We start from the raw sequence: 14,987 nt of genomic DNA, 5'->3' as shown, positions 1-14,987 counted from the left end.
ATTTGTCTTGCCCACTCGCAAGCGTGTCTTCTGAACGTGTTTTCAGTGCTGCTGGTGCCATTGTAACTTCAAAAAGGACCCGCCTCTCGCCCAAAAATGTGGAGAGGTTAACACTGATCAAGATGAATCAGCACTTCATACCACCAGATTACAAAATACGTGAATGCACGCAGGAAGAAGAGGACACCGACTTAGGTGACGGAAGTTCTTCTCTGTTAGCTGACCTACTCCCGTCTCAATTCATAGAGTTTGAGGACGAGCTATACTTCCCTGATACCGAGGCCTGAAAATGACTTCCTTTTTTTGTCCTTATTCACTTTTATTCCTGTGTGTCTTTCTTTGTTTTGCAACTTTTACCACCACAAAACTCTCACAACAAGTCCATCAGCAGCACTGTCTTCATCTTATTTTCCTTATTGATTTGAAGGTGCCGCAGTCTGCATTCCTGAGGTTCACAAGTTCACAACTCAATCATGCTCCTCTATACTCCTCCTCCAAACTCCACCTATCCATTTCCCTCAAGGCAGATGGATTACGAAGAAATAAATAAAGAAACGCTGTTTTCATAGACGAGTCCCCTCAAGTGAGACAGAAATTACTGACTGACTACATGCTTGCTGATTGCTGAGAGTTACTTCTGAAATTGACAGGAGAGGCTGCCCTGTGGGCCCTCACTTTCCGAAGAAGATGCGGACAAAAAGTAGAACAGGTAATGAATAATTGAGAAGATGGCATGCAGTGGACAGCAATGGCTGTCTGGCTCTGATGAAACCAATTGTTTGTTTTTTTGTGCATGAAATGAAGCATATGTCTTGTCTTAGTTATTATTTAATCTTTTACACAGTAATTGTAACTCATGTCAACTACTCTTTTTTTTTTATCTTGTTTAATTCAAATTGTACTTCAAATTCAGGGGCCACTATGTTGCATTTTACAATATGCAAAATATCCTTGGAGTGGACTCACTTGCCAATATACCATGATGATTGATTAAATAATATATATTTTTTATTTACAGTCACTCACTGGGATGGATGGATCATAAGCGTCGGTTTACAGAAGAACTATGGCCAATTCGTGAGTGGCAAACAGGTACACCAGTCTACAACAACTACTACAGCATAACTACATGTCTGTCTATTCGTGGTATGTAGTGGTTGAGGGCGAGGCAGTGTACTGTTGTTGTTATGCCAGGCAGAGTCCACTCCAGCCAGCTGTTCATGTAAAATTGGGGCTATGTGGCTTGCTGCATACAATTAGATATGCTTTGTCTGTCTGACAAAGAGCCTAGGTATGCTACATCAGGTTGCTTCACTCAGTGGTGCCTGCCTTGACCGTCTGCATGGCACTGCCTCAAGCTTGGGCCAAACATCCGTTATGTTTGCGAAATTTGCTGTTTTCGGTTTTTCGCTAATCTCGCAAAATTACAGAAAAATCGCAAATTCTTGGGCGGAACGGATTTTAGGCCCATGCTCGTGGCAGGGCCATGCAGACGGTCAAGGCAGGCACCACTGAGTGAAGCATCCTGATGTAGTATACCTAGGATATTTGACACAGACAGACAAAGCATATCTAGGGTTTAGGGTTCAGTGCGATTTACTAGGGTTTTTGGGTTTAAGTTGGTAGGGTTCCCGCTGAGTCTAGGGCTCAGGGTCCAATGCAGGCTCCTTCATAATGATGTTGGCAAGGTTTTAGGGAGGTTTGGCGTTCTTTGGTCCAGAATTGGCAGAATTTTGGCCTTTATTGGTGTTTTGCGGACGCGTGTGTTTGGGTGAAAACTAAGTGAAAACTAGTCGTAGACCTTCTTCTCCTTCTTCTTCTTCTTCAAAGAGCGCAGTGGTTCAATTTTGATCTGCCTTGCTGAGATTCTTGGGAATTGCTGGAACAAGTGTCCAGGTAAGTTTCAAAAGGTTCGAAGTAGTGGAAGTGCTAAAAAAAACTATTTTTTTGAACAGCGCAATTTGCCATGTTTTGAATATACCAGTATTGCATGTTTTTTGGGGAGCTGTTTGGGGGTGTTCTAGATGTGTGGGGGTGAGTCAGGGGGTCTTGGAGCACTGCTGGGAAGGTCTAATTTTGATTGCAAGTAGTTTGAAGAAAATCCATAGTGGAAAAGGGGGGTTTGGGCCTAGTTGCAGACAGCGTTGTGGCAAAATTTAAACTGAGGCCTAGCAGTATTGTGTGGTTTTGGGGAGCTGTTTGGGGGTGTTCTAGATTTGTGGGGGTGGGTCTGGGGGTCTGGGAGCACTGCTGGGATAGTCTAATTTTCACTGCAAGTGGTTTGAAGAAAATCCATGGTTGGAATGGGGAGTTAGGGCCTAACTGCAGAGTGCGTTTGGAGTGATGTTGACTGGTATGCCAAAACTTTTCTAAGCGGCACATTTTCCATTTTTGCTTTTGGCCTGTTTGGGGGTGTTCTACTTTTTTGCGGGTGGGTTTAGGGGTCCGGGGGCATTGCTGGGAAGGTCTAATATCGGATGCAAGTGTTTTGGATAAAATCCATGGTGAAAAAGTGTTTCCGTTTTTGCTCACTTGCTTGTTTTTGGGGGGGCTGTTTGGGTGGGTTCTAGGTTTTTGGGGGGGTCTGGGGGTCTGGGAGTACTTCTGGGATAGTCTAATTATGATTGCAAGTGGTTTGAAGAAAATCCATGGTGGGAAAGGGGAGTTAGGGCTTAGCAGCTGAGTGCCTTTGGAGTGATGTTGACTGGTAGGCCGAAAATGTTCTGTGCCACATTTTCAATTTTTGCCTTTTGCCTGCTTGGGGGTGTTCTACTTTTTTGCGGGTGGGTTGAGGGGTCTAGGGGCATTGCTGGGATGGTCTAATATCGCATGCAGGTGTTTTGGATAAAATCTATGGTGAAAAAGTGTTTCTGTTTTTGCCTACTTGCTTGTTTTTGGAGGGCTGTTTGGGTGGGTTCTAGGTTTTGGGGGGGTCTGGGGGTCTGGGAGCACTTCTGGGATAGTCTAATTTTGATTGCAAGTGGTTTAAAGAAAATCCATGGTGGGAAAGGGAAGTTAGGGCCTTGCTGCAGAGTGCATTTGGAGTGATGTTGACTGGTAGGCCGAAAATGTTCTAAGTGTCACATTTTCCATTTTTGCTTTTGGCCTGTTTGGGGGTGTTCTACTTTTTTTGCGGGTGGGTTGAGAGGTTTTAGGGCATTGCTGGGAAGGTCTAATATCGGATGCAAGTGTTTTGGATAAAATCCATAGTGAAAAAGTGTTTCAGTTTTTGCTCACTTGCTTGTTTTTGGGGGGCTGTTTGGGTGAGTTCTAGGATTTTGAGGGGTCTGGGGGTCTGGGAGCACTGCTGGGATAGTCTAATTTTGATTGCAAGTGGTTTGAAGAAAGTCCATGGTGGGAAAGGGGAGTTACGGCCCAGCTGCAGAGTGGGTTTTGCACGATTTGGAGTTAGGGTTCAACCTGGTAACAGTATTGCATGTTTTTAGGGGGCTACTCGGGAGGTGTTCTAGATTTTTGTGAATGGGTTCAGGGATTTGGGAGCACTACTGGTAATTAATAATTTTGAATGCAAGTGTTTTGAAGAAAATCCATGGTGGAAAAGGATGCCTGGCCTTCATGGCCCGTGCCCGCACTGCCCCGGCATTCATTAATTCCCTCATCAGTCCCTACACCCCCAGCCGTGCCCTCCGTTCCTCCAATCAGGCCTCGCGTCTGCAAAACTGGAGGTACTAGACTCTCTGTACTATCCCCTCGCTTTTGGAACAGCCTTCCTCTGTCCATTAGATCCACTCCAGTTTACTCCCAATTCCGCAAGGCCCTTAAGACCTTTCTGGTCTCCCAAGCGTACTCCTGCTGATTCCCATTTCGGCAGATTTCTGTGCTCCTCAGTCCTTAACTCTAGCGCCAGGAAGCCGCTTGGTCACAGTGCGCTCTAGCAAGAACTTTTTAACTAACTAACTAACAAAAGGATGGTTTGGGCCAAGTTGGGTTAGCACTTTCGGATTTTTTCTGGGGGCTACTTGGGGTTGTTCTACATTTTTGTGACTGGGTTCAGTGGTCTGGGAGCACTCCTGGGAATGTGTAATTGTGATTGCAAGTGGTTTGAAGAAAATCCGAGGTGAATTTATTTTTATTTTTTCCAAAATTGCTTTTCTGCGGAGGGCTACTTGGGGGGGTTCTTGATTTTGGCGACTCGGTTTAGGGGTCTGAGAGCACTTCTGAGAATGCCTAATAATCATTGCAAGTGTTTTGAAGAAAATCCATGGTGGAAAAGGGGTCTTTTGGGCCTAATTTCAAAGTGCGCTTTCTGCTTGATTTTCAACTAGGCCTCATCCCCGTCGCAGTATTGCATGTTTTTGGAGGGCTACTTGGGGGGGTTCTACAGTTTTGCACTTGGGTTACGGGGTCTAGGGGCACTGCTGGTAATGTCTAATTTTGATTGCAAGTGTTTTCAAGAAAATCCACGGTGGAAAAGGGGGGTTTGGGCCTACTTGCAGTGTGCGTTTTGGCACGTTTTGAAGTTAGGGTTCAACCTGGTAGCAGTATCGCATGTTTTTAGGGGGCTACTTGGGGGTGTTCTACATTTTGCGGACTGGGTTCAGGGGTCTGGGAGCACTCCTGGGAATGTCTCATTTTGTTTGCAATTTTCTTTAAGGAAATCCATGGTGGATCCGCAGAATTCAACCATAGTTACTATTACTATCCTTGTAAAGGAGAACGAGGTTACGCACTTTTGAAGTGATGATTGTATATAATAATGTCAGCTCTGAAAACTGAAAGTGTTATTTTTGCACTATACAGCGTATCTTAGATTTTTTTAACTGGTTCACTTCCTGTTTTTTTCCATAAAAAATTACAGGACAGCTTTTACCATGTGCCATGGAACAAACGCTGAACTCAGACACAATATGCAATTACTCATCAGGCAGCCAGTGGACAGTGTGTCTGGTCACCAATGTTGATCGACGGAGCGTAAGATGGAATGGAGGAGTATATCGCGAATAAGAGGAATGGCTGGATGCATGCAACTTCACCAATTCAACAGGATAACTACAACATAAAGTTATAGTAGTCTCTCTTAACTTCTCCTTATCTTTTAAATGTTATTGTTGTAAACTTGAACTTCTACGAATGTGACTAGGTGCGTTTCTTTGTTCTCTGCTTAAAAAGTCATCTCTCCAGCTATTTCATACGTTTCTTTGCTATTTTTATAACTAACTTAATGTACTAATAATAAGTGTTTATTCTCTATGAGGGCAGAAAGGCAAGTGAAATTGCGTAATTAATGCAGCCCTTTACTAGTGTCAATGTCAAATTGTTTCCTCTTACTTACTAATAAGATGTAGTAAGTACAACTTTTCAGTAACCTAACCATCCGTTTAGCAAACAACTTCATGCATGCAGTAGTGCACTACCTTTATGTCCCTTAAAAGATTTATGGATATCTTTGAATCCAAACATTTGTTTCTCTTCATTTGTTGTTTGTACATGCAGTGTTTTTTTTCTTCTCTCCACAAATATTTTTTTTTAAAAATCCCCATTCCCATCCAATCTTCAAAAACCCTAACCCTCTTTCCCCGGGCTGTGTGGTTTTTCATTGAGGTATGACTATGACAACAAGAAATTCCACACACTTGCAGAGGTTGGTAAGGTCTAAGCAACAGAAAAATGTTGGAAAATGGAATTTCATGTGCGACATCGTGGATTGAGCATCAAACATCATGCTCGTACACATGATGAATCAAATGGTTAATTCTTATGTTTAATTATCCTTTGCCTTCATAATATTTCTTATGGTAGCCATAGTCCACGAAACTAGTACTTATATTTAGAATACTTTAAGACTGCTTAGGCTACAATTTATGGTACTGTTCTGTAACGTACTATCTATCGTACTGTTTCTAATGCTGCGCTCAGGCCACTTAATGTTTCATTTCCTTATTTTTCATATGCTGCTACTGCCAGTGTATACCACTACTACTACCAGCACAACAATGATATTTCATCTGTCGAGGATTCAAGTCAACAACCAACCTTAATCACCATTTGCCATGCAGGCAGCCCTGTGGCTACCCCTATTCTCAAACAAGAATCACAGGTAAGATAAGTATTTTGGAGAGGTAGAATAATGGGCTAGGACTGGGAGGAGAGCAGAGACTGCCAGTACTACTAGTAAAGTACTAGTAGGGCTACTGAATTCACTAACTCGGTTACTGGCACTTTGGTACATTTCAGGACTAGATGTTTCATTCATGCTGGTAAGTTGGAAGAAAACAAACATCCAGTAACCACCGCCCACCCCCACACAAAATAATATAAATGTGTATACTATGTTTTGGTATGAAAAATAATTATTAAGAAATATATTGATTTAGTCAAAAAATAAAATGAATTAACCCAACTCACCCCCCTGCTTAACCCCAACCAATGTCCAAAAGTCCAAAAGTCCCCTTTCCCAAACACCCAATTCTCACCCCCCCAACAGTCTTTAAAAAAGGGGCAAGTGACAGTCACTTCTTCCAGTGGCGTAGTGTGGACAGCTGTTGCTGCACGTCCCGCAGCCCTTTGCGGAGGTCCCGGAGCTGGCGGTGATGTTTTTCGGCAACCGCTCCAGGCACTCCACTCTTTTATGAAGGCGGCGCTGACGTACCATCAAGGCACTGGGGGGAGGGGCAGCTGATTGTGTTGCTGCTGTGCGGCGGCAGTGGGAGATTGTCGGGCAACGGCTCCGTTTGGCTGGAGGCTTCTGGCTGCTGGACCCGGGGGCACTGGAGGAGGATGCAGTGGTTGCTATCTCCTCCTCCTGCCCCCGAGCCCCCAGCCGCCGATACTCGGCACAAATAGCCTCCAGCTAACGGGCCCTGGCCCGTACAGCCATCTCCTTTCTAGTGAGCTTTTTCGGAGTGGCATCTATATGAAGAAAGAAAGAAAAATACTGTAGCCAATAGTCTTTAACATATGTCAAAATAATTCAACAGAAAGTTGACTCTCAGTAACACCAGCAAGTAGCAAACACAGTATAACATTTTGGCATGTATCTTTCCGCCGTCTTTGTAGGCCTGTGACATTACTGGGAGTTTCAGGAATTCCACTAGCAGTACTATGGATGGACTCACTAATACATACATAGTCAGAGAGTAGTAAAAAAAGTCTTCTGTTTTTTCTCTTGTTTTGCAAAAGAAATTACTGGTACGTGAACTTTGGTAGCCGGCATGGCTGCTCACTCAGCTTGCACCCAAGAAAAACAGGCACAAGCCATGATGACGCAGACTCGCAGTACTTTAAGCAGTACATGCAGGTGGGGATAGGAAGCTCTTAATTTTCTATAGGGGTGGCACTGCCACTGGCCATACTCGGTTACATCAAGGGCTTCTACTCAATGTAATGATATCTTTCGCTCTGCCACCCGGGCCTTGACTACTACAAAAGAAGAATGAAGATTATTCAATTCTGATCATATATCATTATCCTGCCAATCACATGATCTTTGGTTATATGATGGATGACTTTAGGTGCTTTGTTTTGATAGATTGAGTGAACTACAGCGATAGTTCACCCATGCCACAGCTGAAATAAAATTATTAACATAGGGAGTGAGTGTGGTACCCATAATTGGCGGACGGAGGGACTTAACTTGATATAATGTCGCCAACTATACAATCCATACACAATAGATGTTGTGCTTGCAAAGTAAAGTACTGTACTGTTAGTCAAGGCAGGGAGTATTTGTGAACATTGACAAATTCTAGTATTTGTATTTCCTCAGCTTTGCTACTCTGCACAGACATGATGTTCAAAGTAACAATCTTCATCCACTCAGCGTCTGCTCTACTACATCATACACCTCTGCTATCGATGAGGAAAAAGAAGATAACATCCAGGCTTCCAAAGTACGTCTATCATTCTTCTTAATGTCTCAAATGTACCAAGTTATTTTTTTCTCAACAACCAACTAACACCCTTTTTATTATATTTTGGAAACCACCGTCTCCTACTCTTGACTTGCATTCAAAAACACCATTCTTTACAGTCATAAATGTTAAGACTCGCTCGTCCTTCGTTTCACCCTTCTTTCACTTTTCGTTATTCACATCCTTAAAGTACATCTGATATGACTTGGCTTCACGATAAAAGTTTGCCAGCTGAGTTGAAGTCAAATAGAGGGGGGCCATTGCTTACCCGAGAAGTACCGCCGCTAATGCTATTACAAGTCAAGGTTGACTGTCTTCTCCTTGATAGCCAAAAAAGTAGTTCTAAATTAGTAACTGTTCTTAAGAGTACAGTGTACTTGTACTAGTGTGCTGTGTATTGTACAGTACATCATACACTCCTTTGCGAGCCTACTCAAAACTTTCAATCAGTAAGGAGTATAATAACTTACCACCGTCCGCCGCCGCTGAGCCTTCCCCACAGCTCCTCCTGGTGGCGCCGCCGCATCCGACCCTAGAGTGGAGCCCTCCGCACTGCTGGCCCCGGCACTGGTGGTCATCTGTGCCGCATCAGATTTTGTGACGTCTAGATAAAACATGTCATATTTTCAGATGCCATACACAACCCCCTATTTCGTCTCGTAATGGAAGAAAATGTTACATAACACATTTTTTATTACTGGGATTGACAAAAAGTAACGATTTTGGGGAGGGTGTTAACTGTTTATATGCTTATTCCATTAAAGGCTACACTTCTTAGGACAACTGATGAATGCTTGCTTAACGTGCACCATTTTTTTAATTACAGAAAGAAGATTACATTGCCCTTCTGCCAACAGGACGATTCACCAACTACTAGTAAGTCATCACCAGCAGTACTTTAAGTACTTTAAAGAAGGTGGGGGGCTCCCTCACAGTTATTCTAATAATTTCATATGTCTGTTAACTATTACGTTAAAGTAATTTGATTCACGGGAATGTTGTTTAAACTTTACGCTATTAAAAATAAATAAATAATCTTTTCATTTCTTAATTGAAAATAAAACTTTAAAAATAACAAACACTGTGTGGTTTTTGTTCACGAGTGAGTGAGCGGAAGGGTTTGAACTACTGCACTTGGCAGTCATGTTTCAGTGACTCAGATAGGCCAGAACTCGGCAGTAGTCTTCTGTTCTTCTGGGTCGTAAAATCATTGGTCAGACACACTAGATAGTCGGTCAGTGGATTGGGGGTTCAACTTCTGTTCGGACTGAGGTATGTGGAAAGTCGACTGCACCTATCATCAATAATGTCGTATTTCTCTTGTTCATACTTCTTTATGTGCAGAATAGTCCCTGAAACACTAGCGGTATGGTTTGTGCTCCTAGCAAATCAAAAAGGCAACTGCTACCTTTTTCTTGATGTAAACATTGACATTTTGTTGTTGGAAATTGTCAAAGCACTTACATTAAGAAGACTGGAATAGACAGCAAGGGCAACCCAGATGACTGCACTCAGTGCCTAGAGCAATTGCTGGATCAGAGTTTTGTTTAACACCGTTTGCCGACTGGGCAAGCTTAGCTACCTACACAGACCGACTCATAATCGTAAATAGTAGTAGCACAGAGAGTGATGGTAGAGGCAGGATTAGAATGTAGAAAGTAGTCTAGACTAGAAGAAGATCAAAGACTATTTTGTAAAAAATAGAATTAGGAAAGAGTTTGTAATGAATAGGAGCTGTAAAAGTTAGGGAAGTAGAAGTATTAATATAACAATAGGACAACTTACTGGGGCCAGCAGAAGAGCTTGCAAGTGGCCGATCCTGTGACTGTCCACCTTCTTCCACCGGAGTCTCAATGGTGCTAGTCGCCTTGCCCCTGGGAGGTGCTGATGATCATGAAATAAAGAAACAAAACATGGATGATTGTTTTTTTTAAATATTTGATTTCTTTGACCACAATCTAAAATTATCTCGGGGAAACAAATTAGCAACAATTGCACTACATGTATTGACCTATCTGATCTGGTCAACTAGGAGGATACTACTAGTACAGCATTGCTGGACTTGCAGACCGTCTACTTAGAAATGTATCTAAATCACTAACTAAACCAACTACAAAAAGGTTCTACTATGACTGCCAGCACTCAGCAGCACGCGACTTGACAGACACAGTCCGTCATCATGATGGCAGAGCACTAAACAATGTCCTACTACTAATAACATGTCATAATATAAGTCTCTAGTCTCTCTAGCAATACACAGTTCTGTAAAGTACTACACTCATACATATTCTCAGGCCAAATGAGCACAAAGTTGCAAACAAGTAAGCATAGTAGCAACGCCACTGAGGAGGCGAGCACCTGCAATCACAGAATTTATTTAAACACTATTTTACCTGCAATGTAATCGAATAGGCAGCATTCTTGCTCTTCGGGGAAAAACATATATTAGCAATATAAGACAGAGCAGAAGAATACAAAGTAGTTATTAAATAGCTACTCACCAAGGCCAGGGATCTCCACACCTAGCAGGTGGAGCAGGTCCTGCTCCCGGTCAAAGACGTCGGCCCACCGGTGCGTCGCTTGGTCATAGGTGCGCCGGACCCCCGACTCCCTCCGTGTGGCCCTGCACACCTTATCCCACCGCTGCTGATGCTCCCGGAGGCCATACCCTTTACGCAAAACGTGATCTATGCAATACAATACATAGGATCTGGTCTTATCCAGGACATTAGCTGAAAAAGTGAAAATAAGGAACAATGCCAAGAACGAAAAAACCAGAGAGAAGAAGGCCATCACTAGTAAGACCCATATTAACACTAGTCCCAGGAATAATAGTGACTGCGCTGTTAATAATATTTGCAAAACACATTGAAATACCATTCATCAATGGCTGGCAGGGGCTGATGGGGATCAAAATGTAACTAATGATGAAAGACTAATAGACTTTGAAAATGAAGACACTTTGGGGAAGGTTGACATTAAAGGAGGAGGAGAAAGGGAATTGTGGGATGAATATACCGGAAAGAAATATGTTGAAATGCTAAAAATGTATGTACGCATAATGAACATATCTGGATGTTATGTTTGCACACACTTGCCAACAGACACAGAGAACAGCATGAGCTACAATGTGCTGCCAGTTCCCAAATATGTAGGATGCATATTAATGCGAGATTTGCTCCTTAACCAGCATAACATGTCAGTGGCAATTGCACCACCAGAGAGTAGCAGATTTAGAACTAAGCAGGGTGGGGAAGTACCTGGGAGAAAGAGAAGGCCATGTATGAATATGCAACCAGCAAGAAGGGATAAGGAATTATTAGACACATTTGATAAGACTTCTAGAAATGAAGGATGGAAAGGAAGAGCAGGGTGGAACAACTTGGGGACAAAGAAGGGAGGAGAAACAAAGATACCAAGATTCAAAGTATCACAACTTCCTTCTCCCCTTCCTGTATTCAGAATAACCAGGTGGTACCGCAAAAAAAAAAAAATACCTAAGTTGCCACAGGTGGGAAAAAGCTGCTCAATACAACAGTTGATGCAGAAAGACGCATGGAAAGATTGCCTCTCATTTGCATGCACTATAGCAGAAATGGCACAAGGGAACAAGGGACTGTTAGATTGTGAAGACAGGGTAAACAAAATAAAGGGAATTAAGGAGGAAGAGAACGTGGAACAAATTTTAATGGGTGAGAGTAACTGCACACACACCACAAGGCTATCGCGGATCAGGAACAATAACAAGAGAACCTCACCCAGACTAGTAGGATACGAGGGACTATTCTTTGTATGCAGCCAGTGGGCATACTTCTACCTGCCACCAGGATGGCATGGCAGCTGTTATCTTGCCTCCATCATACCACAAATGACAATTATTTTCCGACATAGTTCAGATCACACGCCATGGCCCACGGCCAAGGAGAATTGGGAGGACACCAGAATGGGCAGACGATGTAATGACAGGCCTTGGGATGATGGTCCCTGTCCCAGGGAGTTGAGGGGTTAGAAGATAGTGATTTGGTATCAAATGGAGCAATGTAGACGCCATCTTTTTTGTATGATACCAAATGCTGTAAGTTTTTAGGCCCTGCTAAGTTGACATAAAAAGCAGTGCACAAATGCTTGTACTTTTCTAGCTTTGATCAAGAATAATACGTGATAGGTGCGCCGGACCCCCGACTCCATCCGCGTGGCCCTGCCCACCTTATCCCACCGCTGCTGATGCTCCCGGAGGCCATACCCTTTACCGGGCCTGCCCCCTGCTGCCAAGGTCAAAGGGAGGTGGCGCTGAACAGAAAATATCAGGGTGGCCACCTCCACCTCGGTAAAAACCTTCCTGGCCACTACATCCACTCCCCTCAATCGCCCGCAAGGGAGCCGGCTACGGGGTGCGGGACCCTTCCCCTTTGACGTGCCGGATCTCTTTGCCATGGTCCTGGCTGAAAGAAGAAACGAATAGGGGGAAAGAAATAAATAAAATAAAAGAGAGAGCTAAACAAAAAAAGTCGTTATTAAAGTAACAAAAAGTTGAAAAAAACACAAAATATAGATCTAGAGAAATAGAGAGATAGATAATGAGCAAAAAAGAGCAAAAAAAAGATCAAAGAAACAAAGGATTGAAAAGATTAAAAGAGGATAGAAAAGCCAGGCCCAGAACCATAGCAATGAATGAAAAACAAGATGGCCACGCCCATTGATGACTGCGTGGGTAAGTTTGCGTGATATTTCCCCCACGAGCATGAAAAAACACGCGCAAACTCGTAATAGCGCGCCGCACACAACGTGAGATTGCCAATAGCGCCCGGAAACAGAAATACGCAACGTGCACAAGATGGCCACGCCCTTGTACGACCGCATGGGCAACTTCGCGGTCGGTGCGCTGCAAGCCGGCCGGCGAATACACAAAAAACCCGCAAACACGCCAAAAAAAATCTGCAAATTCACATGAATTAGCAGATTATGCAAATCGCGAATTTGATTTTGCGCTAATTGGCGGACCGCGAATTCGCAAATTTTGCCCACACTTAGTTGTGTCCTGGAATAGACCTAAATGGTGTGCTGGAACCGACTGTGCCAAATCCTCCACTATTGAGTGGGTTGAGTGACCTGATCTTGCAAGACATTTCATTTCCCACTTTTGGACTTCCAACAACAGCACAAGAGATTACAGACGTACGCCTTGACATTTTGTACTGCGTGATCTATGCAATACAAGACATAGGATCTGGTCTTATCCAGGACATTAGCTGAAAAAGTGAAAATAAGGAACAATGCCTAGAACAAAAAAAACAGGGAGAAGAAGGCCATCAGTAGTAGGACCCATATTGACACCAGTCCCAGGAATAATAGTGACTGCGCTGTCAATAATACTTGCAAAAAACATTGAAATACCATTCATCAATGGCCGGCAGGGGCTGATGGGGATCAAAATGTAACTAATGATGAAAGACTAATAGACTTTGAAAATGAAGACACTTTGGGGAAGGTTGACATTAAAGGAGGAGGTGAAAGGGAATTGTGGGATGAATAAACCGGAAAGAAATATGTTGAAATGCTAAAAATGTATGTACGCATAATGAACATATCTGGATGTTATGTTTGTACACACTTGCCAACAGACACAGAGAACAGCATGAGCTACAATGTGCTGCCGGTTCCCAAATATGTAGGATGCATATAGATGCGAGATTTGCTACTCAACCAGCATAACATGTCAGTGGCAGTTGCACCACCCGAGGGTAGCAGATTTACAACTAAGCAAGGTGGGGAAGTACCTGGGAGAAAGAGAAGGCCATATATGAATATGCAACCAGCAAGAAGAGATAAGTAATTATTAGACACATTTGATAAGACTTCTAGAAATGAAGGATGCAAAGGAAGAGCAGGGTGGAACAACTAGGGTACAAACAAGGGAGGAGAATTATAGATACCAGGTTTTCAAAGTAGCACAACTTCCTTCTGCCCCTTCCTGTATTCAGAATAACCAGTCAGTACCGCAAAAAAAAAAAAGAATACCTAAGTTGCCACAGGTGGGAAAAAGCTGCTCAATACAACAGTTGATGCAGGAAGACACATGGAAAGATTGCCTCTCATTTGCATGCACTATAGCAGAAATGGCACAAGGGAACAAGGGACTGTTAGATTGTGAAGACAGGGTAAACAAAATAAAGGGAATTAAGGAGGAAGAGAACGTGGAACAAATTTTCATGGGCGAGAGTAACTGCACACACACCACAAGGCTATCACGGATCAGGAACAATAACGAGAGAACCTCACCCGGACTAGTAGGATACAAGGGACTATTCTTTGTATGCAGCCAGTGGGCATACTTCTACCTGCCACCAGGATGGTATGGCAGCTGTTATCTTGCTCATGAAAATTGAAGAATGAGATGCATACCAGTCTTACTCCACAAGGCCATGTTTCTACTCCATTCATTTTATAAGAACCTTCATTTTTTTAGAAGCGTGCAAAGCTTGCCTCACGCTTCGTCTCGTTGCGCTGCAACATAACAACTCACAAGAAACGGACCCAGCTTAGGTCCCGTCAAGCTGCACAGCCAAACCTCATTTTGAATCCAATGAATCAAATTCATCTATTTTTTCTTTTTTCTCCTCTTTTTTCACCATTATTTTTCATTCACTTTTAACTCATATTGTTCAATCCATTATATTCAATCTCTAAGTATCATCGCCGTTCAAAAAAGCGCAGGAGTCCTCAATCGGTTCCACATGCCATAGTTTTATTCCAACAACCCAATGCATTTCGGGAATGAGATCCCTTCGTCAGGGGTATCTATAATTACAAGTAAACATGTCAATTTAAAATGTCTTCAATTGTATCATAAAACATTTTCTGAGTTTTGTCTCAATATAAAATCATTCCTAATCACTTGTACACAAAATTTGTATAACAAATAAACTATGCTTAAAGCGCTGCTAATTGTGCCTACAGGGTACACTCCAACTTGGTGCATTCTATTCTTATCCCCACTTCGTATTTCACACATGCATTATGGTGCATCAGTTGCAAACTGCAATATTCTTTCCCCGGTTTTTTAAGTGTAAAGAAGATAGTTACATTATGTCAGCCAATACTAATACTGACAAACTT

Source organism: Lissotriton helveticus, chromosome 6 (assembly GCF_964261635.1).
Source record: "Lissotriton helveticus chromosome 6, aLisHel1.1, whole genome shotgun sequence".
NCBI lineage: Eukaryota > Metazoa > Chordata > Amphibia > Caudata > Salamandridae > Lissotriton > Lissotriton helveticus.
This window is presented reverse-complemented; position numbering follows the sequence as displayed.